The following is a 12,676-nucleotide window of genomic DNA, read 5'->3' on the forward strand; positions in this document are numbered from 1 at the left end:
AAAAAAGAGGGCATAGGATTGTTTCCAATGGGACCAGAAACAGCACTCCTGAGAATATAGATACTGGTGGGATCAGGTAGCCATGGAAGCTATGGTCTTAAGAGACACAGGCATGAAGCTATCTCACCAACTTAGCTTAAAGGCTCATCATGGCTCCCCTCCCCTCCTCACACCCCTAGCCAATCACTCTTCATGACAACCAACTTTGCTGCGTGTCCATACATCTTCCTCACTCTGTTCCTACCCACACATTCCAGGGTACCTGTCCAGCATGGAAGAGCCCCTCCTCCTGGAACTGCAGCACCTATGAAACAAGCTGGGCATGGTCCTACGCACACACACCTAAAACTCCAGCACTCAGTGGACCGGCAGGAGAACCAATGGGACTTTCTGGCCACCAGCTTAACTGGAAAAAAACAAAGCAAGCTCCAGGTTCAGTGAGAGACCCTGCCTCAAAAGAATACAGAATAAATGAAAAAGACCCTGACGCTCTGTGCAACCATATACTCATATGTGCATATACCACATAATCATACCCCCCCCCCCTCTCTCTCTCTCACATATCTAACAAGTCATCCTTTGACCTTCCCTGCAAGGCATGGTCAAGTAACTTTTTTATAAGCACACCATGGTACTGCATGTGCCTGCATGACCACACAAAGCACACTGGATTACTCTTCGTGCATGCACATCTCCCATTTACATGGAAGGTCTCAGATGGGCAGAGATGGTGCTAGTGCCTAACCCAATAGCTGCACAAAGTAGGCATTTAATAAAGAAAGAGAGAGGGGGAAGAGGAAGAGGAGGCGTCAGCTATTAAGGTACTCAGGAAGGTAACTGCAGCAGGAAAGGTCAGAGAAGGCCTCACAGACAAAGTGCATGTGAGCCATCCTTGAAGAGGCAGCAGCACTGGGGAAGCCAAAGGAAGGAAAAGGAAACCTCAAGTGGACACGGCGATACAGTGAAGACACAGACATACACGGTGCAGGGGGACCTTCAGGGTAGCACTAAGAGTGTGTGCTAAGAGAAGGAGAATACCAAATTTCATGCGAGATGGCTCACATCCCATCGAGCTATTAGTTAAGTTTGGGCTTTTGTTTTTCTGGGTGTTCGTTTTGAGACAGCATCTCACTATATACCCTCGGCTGGCTCCATATCACAGAGCTCCATCAACCTCTGCTTTTCAGATGCAGGGAATAAAGACATGCATTAGCATGCCTAGTTGGTTAAGGAAAAAGAATGGGGGGGGGCGACATGACTATTGAAGTAGATGATTATATAATGAATAAAGCATTCAGTGTCTCGTTCCTTCCATCCTTCTGCTTTGATATCTTCAATATGTTCTTCCTAAGCGGGGTACCCATTTCATTGGCCCAGTGGTAACATGAAATTTGATGGCTTGTTTTGAGACTAGCCTTAAGATCACTGTGTAGACAAGGATGGCCTCGAACTCCTGATCCTCAGCCTCCATCTCCCAGTGCTGAGATTATAAGCATGCTCTTCTACCCCAGGCTGCAGAATGACCACTGGGTTCCATGCATGCTAAGCAGAGCTCTACCAACTTTGTATCCCCAGTCCTAAATGTTCTGAGAATGGGACAAGATCTTTCCCCAGTTCTACATCTAATGCACTGGCCAGAATCATGCCATGAGCCCAGGCCTAAACCAATCACTGCCAAGGAGACAAGACCATGGTTATGATTAACCCCTGGAGCTTCACTTCCCTCCTGAATAGACCTGGAATATAGACTTTTGACCATCAGTGCTTTGTGGGCAAAAAAGAAGGGAAAATGATATTTGGCACGCACCAGTGTCTGTTATAGATTCCCACCCTCTCACCTACAAGACATCTCCATCCATAGAGCATGTCTTAAGAATTCTGGAATAGCTGATACTGTCAGCTCGACAAGATCCATAATCTTCTGAGCATGTCATTGAGGGAGTTTTTAAGTTAATTTAGGCTAGAAAACACACTAAATTTGGAATGTACCATTCCGTGGTTACAGCTTAGACTGAGTTAAAAGGGAGAAAGTGAGCTGAGCATCGGATTCATCTCTCTCTGCCTTGTGACTGTGGGTGCAGTGACCTCAAGGCTCCTGCAGCATCGCCTTCCTTGCTCTGGTGGACTGTCTCCTCAAAGCGTAGCTAAAATAAACCCTTCCTCTCTTAAACTACTTGGTACAGCAACAAGAAAAATTAACTAAATTACTACCTTACTACCACAGAATGCTTGACTCTAGAGCATTAGGAAAGAAAGAGAGGTATATAAGGCTCTTCAGTTTCGAGACGTTCAAATACATGACACTTGTATCATCAGCACATTTCTGGTGAGGGTGTCACGTCATGGCCGGTGTGACATGCCGGCTGGCAATAGTGGCAGCATGTGCCAGAGCAAGCAGTCTCATTTCTGAGCTAGGAGGCAGAGAGAACTGGGTGGAGCCAGGCTTGCTCCCTTGGTAACAGCCCTCTTGAGGCATGGAAGAAGTACCTTTCCAGGTACTCCCTTACCTTTCCCCACCCTACCCATTGCCTCCATGACCTCCCACTCCTAAAAACTTCCATCACCTCTGGCAAACACACCAAGAGGATCGAACCTCTGATGCACAGACCCTGGCGCACACAATTAAGGCTCATCCAAACCACAGCGCACAGTGCAGTCTGCAGAGAGCCCACACCTCCACCCCTCTGCCAGTCTATTTTAGGCCTGAGGAAGTAACTGTCCTGTGAGAGGAAGCTTGCTAAAGGCCATTACAGGAAGGTCTATAAAGATGCTGCTCTTTGAGTTTCCACATGAAGGGTTCCGTGATAGTGAGGCGACAGGAAACAGCGAGGACAACTGAATTCCAGAGGCAGCCTTGAATGCAGTGTTATTTCAGCTAAGAGCTTTACCTTTTTCCTTGAGCAAATAATACAACACTTAAACCTTCCCCAAAATAAGCAGTGCATGCCTACTGCAAGGATTTGGTCCAGCTTTTCTCAGACGGGACTCCCCTTCTTCAGTAGCCACTTATGGAAGTCTTCCCCTAAGCTCAGATGGCACCCCTCCATTAGCAAGCTTTCTCTGATCACACCCCTGGAATGACACTGTTGACCCTGCAAGCTCAGGGGTGCTCTTGGCCAGCTTTCCTCTGGGGGCTGGGGAGGTGGACGTGGGTTTAACATTACAAAATGACACCTTTCTCTTCTGCCCAACTGTTGAGTACTTGGGTACACAACTTCTGATTCTCCATTATCGATCCTAAGAGCTGGCACACAAGCAAAAGAGGCAGGAAAACTCTTCCCGCTGCTGAAGCCTCCCCGGGCTTCCTTTCCCTTAACTGATCAAGCAAAGGGAAACTCGCATCACACTTTTGTCTTGCACTGATCATGTGCCAGGAGCTCAGGCACTTTACTTATATAATGTTTTGTTTGACAACCCCCCCTCAAAAAAAAAAAAAGAACTGTGAGATTTTTCACTCTTTACATAAAAGGAAATGAAAGTTTAGGAAGATTAAGAGAAAGGCTAAGGATAGACCCTGGAGGGCCATATGAAGAATCAGGATGGACTCACATCTTCACACACATAAAGAGTGGGTAATGAGCTCAATGTCCTTGCTTGAAGTCTTGCCACTTAGGAGCCATGAGACCTTATGGTTATCCTTGTGGTTAGAACACCTTATCACTCACAGGGTTATGATGGACAGGGAATGACTTAGAGAGAAAACGCCTTAAGGACACTGCTAGACAAACGTCCACAGGAAAAGAACATTATCTATTATCACTGCCTCCATGTCCAGGGGTTTCCCATGCCATCATGAAGAACGTGTTCCATCATCCAATCACTTTAGGCAGGAAGATGGACCTGCACGGAGGACAGGTCACTAGAGTACATGAGAACCACCCCTCAGAGAAGCAGACCAAGAAAACAGTGGGTTAAAGCCACAAAAAAAAATGCATGGATCCTATCCCATAATGACTCTAAGTGGCAGCCCAGCACTCAGTTGTAGAACCCCAGTGGAAGTCACAAGAGCTGGCTCAGCTCCCCAGAGCCCAGCTGCTGACTGTCCACCAGCACATAGCCCTTATCTGATTGAAAAAGCTCTGAGTCTAACCAACACAGCCTCACTCTCTCCGTGTCCACTGAGTCCCTAGACTAGAACTCAGAATCCCCGATCTTAATTTAGTACTTTTTTTATTATCTTCTATGCTTTGTATCTAGCTGTCTTCTGTCTCCCTGCTCCCTCCCTTCTTCCTTATGAAATAGATTTCCTCACCACTAGTCAAGGTTAGGCACTGAAGCTTGCAGGGTCCCTCAAGCGGGCTTCCTTCCTCCTTTTCCAGCAGTAAGTACCTACGGCAGATGAAGACAGAAGCAAGCTCAGTAAATACTTGCTCTCTGAATTCAACCTTTAACACAACAACAACAACCACAACAACAAAACAGGTTTGCATGTAGCCCAGGCTATCTTGGAAATTGACAATTGGCTACGGACGACTTTGAACTTTTCCTGCTTCCACCACCCAATGAGATGACGTGTGTACACCACCACGCCAAGCTTATAGGGTACCACAGATTTAACCCAGGGTTTTATCCATGCTACACAAACACCCTACCAACTACGCCGCCATCCCTGACACCAACCTTGCATTGCTAGTGTGTTAATAGAGAAGTTTTTACATTTTCATAAGTGTTCTTTCTTCTCCAGTCTTCTAAAGAGGCCGGAATGAATTAAGCAACCTGGTACCTACCAGAAAAAAGAAAAGCTGAGGCCTCTTTACAGAGCCAAGGCCCTGTACAGATCAAAGTCTTCTCTGAAAAGATGGCCTGAGTGTTTCTTTCCAACCATCCAGAGAAGTGGCAAGTGGTTCTTAGGGCAGTGGTTCTCAACCTCCCTTCAATACAGGTCCTCATGTTATTGTGAGCCAAACCACAAAATTGTTTTCGTGGCTACACATAACTGTAATTTTGCTACCGTTAGGAACCATTATGCCAATGTCTGCTATGCAACCCTTGTGACTATGCAACTAAGGGGTCTCGACCTACAGGTTGAGAACTACTGCCTTAGGGTCTGGGGCAAGGTGAGCATGGCTCCTGAGCACTCTGGATATACAAGCTCTCTTATACCAGGATCCTGGTGACCAAATGTTCAGCCCAGAATCTCTGGCAGGAAGTCAGGGGCCCAAGAAACATTCAGGACTGAGGCAGAAGAGACAGATCCCTCTGATAGACAGGATACCTGAGGGCTTCCTGGAGCCCAAACCACTGTGTTCTCAAAACAGAACATACCACAAATAAAAAAGTAAATCACCCAGAACAAGCATCGCAGGTCAGTCTGAAAGTGAGTATCAGCATGTTTGAAATGGTATAAAACAGAGAGGAGAAGTGCAAAAGAAGGAGGAGGATCCAGGGATAAGAGGCGAGGAAGGATAAGAAGTTGAACAGTAAGCCCCTTTCAGCCTAGACCATCTCCCTAGCCCTCCAAGTACAATCTAAAAAAGAACCAACAGGAATTTCTACAAATGACGGGAACAGTTGTTACCACTGAAACCTTAAGGATGGAAAATTCTAGAAGCAGGACAACATGGCTGACCAACATGAGCAATATGTAACTCTACCTCCTCTCTGCTCAGCACTGCACAGAATGGGGTCCCACTCCTTCCACCAATCCCCTTCAAAATGACCTATGTTACAGGAAAGACAATGAACAAAATAAACAGCTTCTCTTAAGATGGCTGCAACGAAACCACCGTATGGGTCCCCCTCATGCTCTTCCTACATTGTCCAAATCAACTAGGTACAGTTAGTGTATAATAGAAAGGGCGGCTGAGTCACAAGCAGAGAGCCCTCAGTCTACTATTGCTCCCCTCAGGCAATCATTCCCTCTGGCCATCCTGCTTCAATGACCGTCACAGACATCAGGGGACAACTACACAACCTGGTTAAACATCCGTCTTTATTTTACTCCAAAAGAGAAACTGTTTCGGTAAAACATGCACACAGGATACTACACACACACACACACACACACACACACACACAGGATTTTATGGACACAGAGGATCTCTGACCAAAATACTTCATGCTCAGGTTCAAACAGGGAAGTGCAAGCATTCCCGGAACAGGGTACAGTTGCCATCTTGCCCTCCCTCTTCCTGTCCAGCCTACAGAGATCCAGAAGAGCCTGCTACTGCAGAAGTTGTGTCACATCTGGAGGAAGTACCATTGGGTGTGCTCTCCTTCATCCCAAACTAGACTCCAACTGGGCCCCAGGCAAGGCTGAACCTGCTTACTCCTGGTTTTCCAAGTCACTGTGCACCTTCACACTTCCTGGCTTGAAGCAAAAGAAGAAGAGGAAGCACCAGAAATACCACAAGACTCATGGTGTCTCCAGGGGGATGGGAGGGAATGTTGGAGAACTTCAGGTAGCCAACGCCCTGGGCTCTGCAGCCCGGCGTGCTGGTGGCCAACAGAGCTAATGTGGATCTCCAAAGTGCTTACGCCTCAGGAACGCATCTGGTTTCCAGGAGCATCTGGGACAGGAGCCCATTTTCTCTAACCGAAAGCCTGCTGAAATCTGGTCTTAATTACCCCCTAACAGCAACGTGGCTGCACAACACATCCATGGCTGAGTCCCTTGCTCTTAGACAATGAGGCCACCTACCCATGCACCACTAGCAAGCTGGGCCCCGCTGTAAGTGTTTCCCCCAAGGCGCAAACGGATTCGTCACGAGCCAACACAGGATCTCTTCTGACCTCTTTTGTGCCTTTGAGGACAAGGCTGCTCATATTGGGAATGCTAGCTCTGACTTTAGAACCAAGATTTTAGCTGTACAAAAGGGGCTTCGAGAAGTGCTGAGAAATGAATTCTGAGCCAAGTTTCAATAAGAGGAACTGTCCTCTACCCCCTGCCTCCCCTTTTAGAGAGAGGATGGGATGACAGGTGAGCTGCGAGGACTTTTATATGTGATAACCTCATTCACTGCTGAGGAGGGATAAGAAGAGTTGGGATCTCTGGGCTGACAGGAAACCACCAGGCCTAACTCCCCACAGCAGAGTACAGAGGAAGGACTAAACACTCATCACTAGTGTCATAGGAAATGTCCCTGACCTGTCTTCCTTGCTGGGTTAGCAGTCTCTCCCGACTACCCACAGCACCCCCCCCAAACACTCCAGAGGTGTCCTGAGGACATGTTCAGTTATGTGAGAAAAGGGATTGAAGGCTGCAGACAGAAGCAATGCTACCAGGTAGCCCACCTTCAAATAAGGAAAGTGGGGCTGGGGATGTTGGTGCTTGCCTATCAGGCATGAAGTCTTGGGTTCTATCCACAGCACTCCATAAACCAGATGTGGGGCGACGTCCACCAGTGATCCCAATTGTCATCCTCAAATTTAGAAGACAGGAGCATAAGCACCAGAAGTCCAAGGTCAGCCTTCAGCCTTGGCTAGGGGAAAACAAGCCAACCTAGAGAAAGTGGCTGAGATTACACACCAGCCCAAAGCAAACAATTAACGAGTTTAAGGAGGAGAATCCAAAGGTAGAATCACGAAGGCTGTAGGAAACCTGATGTGAGCAATGCTGACTTGAAGACATGAGCCAAGTACACAGCTGGCTTCCAAAGCTGGGGGAAAGGACACCTTGACTTTAGAACACTGAGGCCTATTCAGACCTCCACAGCTGTAAGATGATAGCTTCTATTGACTAAATCATGATGTTTCTTTTACTACTGAAGCAACAGATAAACTAAGACACCATCACTACACTTACCTTTAAAAAAAAAAATACCACTTTGATTGACATGCCTGTTGCCCAGTCAGTAAGAACAGCTGATATTTCTCGAGCCTACATTTGCCTTTAGCCTTGACCAGTTAGTATTTAGGGCCAGTCTGAATGTCTAATAGGCATAAGATATGAAGAAAAGGTAACTTCAGTTCAACAGGATAATAGGGGCGCTCAAGGATCCAAGAGTGGGCCAGGAAGTTAGAAGCATCTTCCTGGAGATAAAGACATGGATGCATTTAAGAAGATAAGTGGGAGTCAGCCAATGAGAGAGGAAGAGCTTGCCAGGCAGGGATAAGGGAACAGATGCTCAGGGAAATGACACAGCAGGTGCATGGTAAGGAAGCGCTTCAGTGGCTCAGCTTCAGGCCAGGAACAATGTCTCTAGCTTCGGCATTTTGTCTTCTCTTAGTTTAAGGGCCTTTGTCATCCTATCTGCCTGAGACCTTCTTATGGAGACCAGAGACCAGCCTTATCGAAGTCCGTACCAAGCTTTTTTCCCTACAAACATAACTCCTATTTTTTCCTGTCCCCAATATGAGGCCGCTGTGCCCCAAGCTGCTTGAGAGAGAGTCTAGAGGACGCATTATTTGAGTCCTCTCCCCATCCCCAAACATATCACATCATCTCTATAGAATCCATTGCATGTATCAGTTCTATCTCCAAGCGCTAACTGCGACTCACGAGCTCCTTCCCACCTCCACTGCAACCACTGCGGTCTGCTCCATCACCCTTTCCTGGAAAAGCTCTGCTGCATCTAGTCTTTGTTTCCATGACCCCACTCTTCATGAAGCAGACTCTTCAAAATGTCAGAGTCTACTCCTGAGCCTAAACTTCCTTTAGTGGGAGGACCCAAGCTGTGTAACTGGGCTCTAAAATACTTAGCCACCTCCCCTTGCAATGTTCACCTCAGTGCTTCTGACTCCACTCACTCCCTTGAATACTTGCAGCCCCCCTGGGCACAGAAGACTTCGTCTATTCCTATCCATCTCTTCGGAATGTCCTTCCCCTACATCTCAGCCTAGCTACTCCTCTATCTTCCAGCCTCAGACCTGGTTTTCCCTGGTAAACCAAGAGCCAACCCTGTACTCACACCCTCCCCTTCATTCTCTGACTTCCTGGGTAACTTACATCCCACGAGTTTTCATTCTTTAGAAGTTACCAGCTTCTTCCCAGATGCCTAGGTTCTCTAGTGGAATGCAAGCTCCAGGAGGGCGGGGCCTCATCTATCCTGGTCATCACTGTCTCTCACAGGGACTCCATGCAAGGCTTAGCTTAGAGCACGTGCTCAGTGCATGTTTGTGGAGTTGATTAATTAAATGAAAGAGTATAATCCTGACAATGAAAGATGAGGCAGAAAAGACGAGGCCTTGAGAAGAGGGTGCTATTCATCTTTGCGTGACTACTACCTCCCACAATGGAGCCACTTAGCAAATGTTTACTGCATACAAGAAAGAATGACTCAATCCAGATGAATTTGAGAAAGACTGTCCTTTCTGGGAAAGACTCCCAAGGAGTCCCCTCTCTGGGGACACTAGTGTGTGTGTGTGTGTGTGTGTGTGTGTGTGTGTGTGACAGAAAGAGAGAGACAGAGACAGAGAGACAGAGGGGTGTGCACATCTGCCAGAGTGCACGTAGGGGTAGAATGGGGTCTCTCATTGTACCTAGAGGTGGGCCAAGGAGTGCTAGCAAATACAAGCAATCATGCTGTCTTCACTCACTCACTCAGTGGGTGCTAGATTTACCCAGGCATCTGGCTTTTTACCTGTGTGCTCAAGATTTGAACTCAGGTCTATACGCTTGTATGACCAACACTCTTTTCCACTGAGCCATCTCCCCAACACTCTCTTCATCCTTCTTAGGAGGCAACAAGTCTAGAGCATACAGCAAGTGCTTAATAAGTGCGAGACGCCATGGTCAGCATTGCTTATGTAGGGGTTATTTGGGCAGATTTCTAGAAAGGACCTTGGAGCCCATGTGAGAGAAAAAGAAGAAGGAAGGGGAAAATGTAAGGGGGCCAGGAAAATCCCATCCGTGACCGTGGTAGGGAAGACCCATGAACAGCACAGGTCCAAGAGGCTCTCTCGGTTCCCCTGGACCACAGCCACCTGGGTGCAACACGGAGCAGGCAGCTGGGAGGAGGGTCTGGTCTAGGAGGGCTCAGCTTGAATGCACACATTCATCTCTGGGCCTGCAGGGCCTGCACTGGCTTTGAAAATCTAGCTGGCTGTGGTTGTGGAGGACTGGAGAGGTGTAAGGAATTTCAATTTCCTTCACCAAATGGCAAGCTTGTGAAAAAGTCCTTTCTCTCCAACATTATCACATACTAAAAATGAAAAGCCAGCCACTCAGCTTTCAAGAAGAGGAAACGAGGTGGGCTGCCTCGTTCACGGTGAGAGGAGGATTCAGAATCGAGACTTCTGAAAATCTCACAGCACATTCTGTGTCAAGACAAGGCCGGTTTGGAGTTTGTCTGTTTTAAACAAAAAAGAGAGAATAGAGAAAAGCAACCCCCTATATAATAATACAATTGTATAGTTCAAATCCATTTGATAGCTGAATTCCAAATCCACTTGTATCAGTGAACAGAAGTTTGGCAATACTTTTCCTTTTCTTTCTTTCTTTTAGTTTTTAAAATCACCATACAAGTAGTAAAAATCATTATGCATTTCTAAACAGGGTAATTTTAAAACTCCTTATCTCAAAATATGTTCTTTGAGATAACTGCATATCTCAGAAATGGCGGCAATAACAGATAAGAGAACTGGAGAAGGTGCTAAAGTGGAGAGGGTTGAAAGACACAGTAACACTCCTGGTTTATGGCCAGCAGATCACAATCTGGCATAATCAGCGTGGCCGGGCCCCAGAGTTTAGACTTGGAAGTTAGCTATCCTGGCCAGGCCACCAAGTAGTTGTGTCCTTAGACAAGACAGGTCACCTTTCTAAATCTCTTGCACATTAAAAGAGAAAATAGTTGTTTTCCGAGAGCCTTTTCTTATATAGCCCCCCCCCCTGCCCCTCTCCCAATGGCCACTACACAGGGGCCTTCCAGTGGCCCGGCAAGAAGACCTGGTCACTCAGGCTAGAACAGACATGAAACTGGCCTAAAAATTACATTCTGTTTTACAATCTTAAAACATTACTCAGCAATCCTGTACTACTGCTCTCCCGGAGTCAATTCTCCTTATACAACCTGATGGAGTCAAAGGAAGAGGGGAAATGGTCTTTTGCATCTGTACAGCTAAGGCTAAGGTCAAGTTAGCTTGGTCTAGACATGGCTAAGCCTCTCCTTGATAAAAAGGACCCGCCCTACCAGAGCGCGAGATGATGTCTCTGGATGAATTAAACAGCAGAAAACCAGATACCAGCGAGTTTTTCTTTTCTTTCTTTTTTTTTTTTTTCTCGCTCTCGTTTAAACTTACTGTTGCTCTCATAAAAAGCATCAGGTTCCAAAATGGTACAAGTGGAAGAAGACACAAGGCACTTCTCAGCTCCCAAGGGGGATTACCACCCCACACCCCCGGTTTCTTTTGCTTTTAAGTGGTCTGGGGCCTGCCTGGCAGAGCCATGTCCAGGCCGGGACCCGAGCCGAGGGGAACTTTCCTCCGCTGCGCCCGAGACAATGCGGCGGCCAAAGCCCGCGCCTCCCCGCCGCGCGGATTGAGAGAGGGAGAGCGCCCCCGGAGAACCGGGAAAAGTGCCGGGGAGGAGAAGGAAATCGCCCCGGAGGGCCGGGAGAGCGCCGGAGAGGAGAAGGAGAGAGCCCCGATGGGAGGGGAGAGTGCCCGGGAGAACAGAGAAAGCACCCCAGAGGACTCGGGGAGCGCCCGGGCGACTGCCCGGGCCTCCTTCCCGAGCGGGAAGCCTTGCGCCCGGGGCGCACGCCCCCAAGCCGAGTTGCCTCCGCCGAGCAGCGGAACGCGCGCTCCGGCGCTGCGTCTGCGGAGTCCCCGGGCCGCCCGGCCAACCCCTGCAGAGCCGGCCGCGCGCCCCGCACGCCCCCGGCTGGTGCTCTGCGGGCGGACGGGGACACCCGGAGCCCACAGGGGTGTGCGGGTGGCCGTGCAGCGCCCCGCCGCGCCTCTTCCCGCCGCCCCGCCGCCTCGCCACTCACCGGGACCGGGCGGGCCGCTGGGCATTATTCCATCGGGGACGCGGCGAGGCCGGGCGAGGCGCGGGAGCCGAGCGCGGCGCAGGAAGGGGCGGGCGACCATGTGCCGAGGGGGGGAGGAGGAGGCCGGCGACGCGGAGCCGCTCTCTCGAGCCGCTCGGCGGTGGCGGCGGCGGCAGCGGCGGGCGCGGGCTGCAGGAAATCCAAACACTTCGGCAGGAAATCGGAATCCTGACTAAGCACTCCCGGCCCGCGGCTGCCCCGCGCCGGGGGCTCCCGCCGCACTTAACCCTTGGCCCGCCGGCATACTTCAGAGTGCAGGAGGAGCTGCACGGGGTGAGCCTCCTTCTTGGCCACAGAAGGCAGTGGTGGGGCTTATCAGCAGAGAACCTTGGCCTTGAAGTGGGGCTTGCTAAAGCTGGGACACCAAAAGACGGTGGCCTCTCTCCCATCCTGCCCTGACTTCTAGGCTACTTTCGCCTGTTCCTTTCAGTCGATTTCTATCTTCCTACCCAGTACCTGTAGGCAAAACCTTTTGGGTCAGGATAGCACAGTGATGATCTGGCTAACATTCGTGCCTTCCAGTCTCTGAACGCTGGTTGGAAAATGGCCTTTTCCTCTTTCCTGCAAGTGATACTTCCTTGAGGCTCAGTTTCTCAAACAAGAAAAGAGTGCTCATAGATTTAATTTGAAAACAAGATGCTTAGACTGGCATGTTGGAGACATCAATGATCTCTATGCTTGGGTATTACTGCAATCTAGAAAGGTCAGAGAAAGGAGGCTTCTAACGTGTGTGTGTGTGTGTGTGT

General features: G+C 48.9%; 1 protein-coding gene across 4 annotated transcripts in view; it reads right to left on the reverse strand.

Moving 5' to 3' along the window:
• Asap1 (ArfGAP with SH3 domain, ankyrin repeat and PH domain 1) overlaps positions 1-12,089 on the reverse strand; it is a 308,734-nt gene extending 296,645 nt beyond the window's left edge. For 2 of the 4 annotated variants that reach the window (XM_031359258.1, XM_031359256.1), the window contains exon 1: positions 11,871-12,089. The gene's annotated coding sequence lies outside the window, so the exon portion shown is untranslated. Of the gene's footprint in view, positions 1-4,252; positions 4,330-11,870 lie in introns of all 4 variants that reach the window. The other 2 variants (XM_031359250.1, XM_031359248.1) reach the window with 2 other exon arrangements.
• Positions 12,090-12,676: the final 587 nt, after the last annotated feature.

The sequence above is a fragment of the Mastomys coucha genome, unplaced genomic scaffold, assembly GCF_008632895.1.
Source record: "Mastomys coucha isolate ucsf_1 unplaced genomic scaffold, UCSF_Mcou_1 pScaffold7, whole genome shotgun sequence".
Taxonomy (NCBI): domain Eukaryota; kingdom Metazoa; phylum Chordata; class Mammalia; order Rodentia; family Muridae; genus Mastomys; species Mastomys coucha.